Genomic DNA, 2,324 nt, shown 5'->3' with positions numbered 1-2,324 from the left:
ACGATATTTATGCTCTTCATATGAGGACTGGGGTAGGGAGGAAAGCAGAAAGAAACAAAATAAAACAACTTACCCTGATCATTAGGATTTATGTAAGTAGCTTGCCAGTCCATGCATACAATATTTCGATGTCTTCCTCAGAAAATGAAGTCTCTGACACTATCAATTTGAGGGTGTAACTAATAAAACGTTACTGTGAGACAGGATGGAAAGTGAACAGTGAATGAATGCCTCTCACCTGAACCGAACCTCTAGGGATGTATCTACCTATAATTTATTATCCAACCGTCTGTCTATCTGCCTCTCTATGTTAAGATTTTATTCCAGGACAAAGGTCTTTTTGTTGTTTTTGTCTATGGACTCCTGTTTCTATTATTATGTAACCTATGACCGCGCTGATTTCCCTTCCCATCCTGTCTCCCACGGCCGGCAGAAAGAATAGAAGGGGGTATGGTATGTGAGAGAAAGAAAACGGCAAGAAAAGGAAAAGAGAGGTTGGGTTACCGAGGGCGTGCGTAGGGAAGGAAACTGGAGGAGTGTGGAAAATGGTCACGCAATCCGCGTACACTTGCGGAAGTAAAAATGCGGACAATAGGATTGTTCGGCGAATACTTAAGTTCGGCTCACGGGTTCAGTCCCCACTAATACAACGTCTTAAAATGAAATATGGGCGAGAGATACTGTAAGCCTCGCGGAAAGCTGTTGAAAGACGTTTCAACAAAGCGGGGACAAAATCCGCGTCCTATGTCCTCTACTTAAAGTTGATGCTGTAACTCCCGGTCTTTCTGGGCAGTCTGGGCTGGGGGGTAGGGGAGCAGTGGGAAAAGGGCATGTGGGGTGGCTGGCGTAGGCTCCAGTCTTTAGAACTGGTGTGAAATCTGTTGTCCAGCGCAAGCTTCAGGGTCCCTGTAAACGTGTTCTTTCCTGCTTTAATGTTTTTAGAAATAATCTTTTCGTCTTTCCTTAAGGAAACAACCATCACAAAGTACTGTTGTCATCACGCCTAAGTGCTACACGCAGTGTCAGGATGGCCGAGTGGTCTAAGGCGCCAGACTTAAGGTATCCTTTCCCGCGTTTGGGGTTTCTGGTCTCCAAGTGGAGGCGTGGGTTCGAATCCCACTTCTGACACGGCTTTCTTTTGTTCCGGTCAGGGTCTATTCAAAGTTTAACCTCCAGGCCCTCAACACCTAAGGTTTCTTCTAGGTCTTGGCCGCCTTAACTCTCCTCCTGCTTTTGCGATCACACTCACTCGCCCCTTCGGCGTCGCCCGATTTTGGGGGCCCCCAAGTACTGGGCCATCACCCTCTGTTTCAGGACCTTCCCTCTCTTCCCAGTGTCCATAGTGCAACCTTTCTGCCTCAAAGATGCCTAGCCCTGAATACTCTTGCCAACGTCCCAGCGCACCTGTACCAATCCCATAGCCAAGCGCAGCAGAGAAAGAGGCATCTCTCGCAACTCAAACCAAACAGTCGACAAATGAAATGTCCTGAGCTAGAGACTTCTGGAATGTTTCCAGAGCCATTCAGACAAAATTTAGACCTTCTGATGCAGGAGAAAGCCATGCATGGGGCAAGAGCACTGGGGAAGCCACAGGCCAAGCATCTCCTGGACACCAGGGAGCAAAACCCTCTTTGTCTTGCAGTCTCTCCAGGCAAATCCTCAGTACTAGGAAGCAAAGGAACAATATTTTAAAGACCCAGATATATTTTCACAAAGCAGGTAAAAGGATGGTTTGGGGCTGAAAGTCAGTAAATCCATAATGGGCACAAACTAATACAGATTTATATCTATATCTATATATCTTCACCTGAAAATGAGATAATGCTGTAACACACCCCAAGGCATGTGGCTTTGGGACTAGGCAGCAAGTGGAAACTGGTAAGACCTCCAGGAGTCTGTTAGTGAAAGGTCCCCAAAACAGGAAGACTTTTTATATCTGGTGCCTAGTCAGGAGAATGAGGAAAATATTAGAAGCAGAAGGAAAGGGGGCCCTTGTTATCTACTGACAGAAAGGTTAGCAATACTGTCACTGTGGTAATGCAGAAAGTAAAAACTATACCTAAAGAACTGGGTGATTTAGCTAAGGATATTTCCAGGCAACATGTTGAAGGTGACCCCTGGCTTTTTCTAGCTGCCTGCAGTAAAAAGGGTGTGTGCCTATGAGACAGAGAGATTAAACTAAAGAAAGAATCATTAATTTTAAAGGAACCATGACTTGGTGGTTATTTAAAAATAAAACTGTCACAGTTTCAGCCTCTCCAGATGACAAACAAGCCTTCAATTAACAAAAAGTCTTCTGGGAAAACATCAGACCCAAGGCATGG

At 45.4% G+C, this 2,324-nt stretch overlaps 1 non-coding gene across 1 annotated transcript; it reads left to right on the top strand.

The window, feature by feature from the left end:
• The first annotated feature begins 1,021 nt into the window (after positions 1–1,021).
• TRNAL-UAA (transfer RNA leucine (anticodon UAA)) lies at positions 1,022–1,128 on the top strand. Its single transcript has 2 exons — positions 1,022–1,059; positions 1,083–1,128. It is a non-coding gene; the product is annotated as a tRNA-Leu (tRNA).
• The last annotated feature ends 1,196 nt before the right edge of the window (positions 1,129–2,324 follow it).

The sequence above is a fragment of the Elephas maximus genome, chromosome 1 (assembly GCF_024166365.1).
Source record: "Elephas maximus indicus isolate mEleMax1 chromosome 1, mEleMax1 primary haplotype, whole genome shotgun sequence".
Classification (NCBI taxonomy): domain Eukaryota; kingdom Metazoa; phylum Chordata; class Mammalia; order Proboscidea; family Elephantidae; genus Elephas; species Elephas maximus.
The sequence above is the reverse complement of the archived record's forward strand: the minus strand, read 5'-3'. Positions and strand labels throughout refer to the sequence as shown.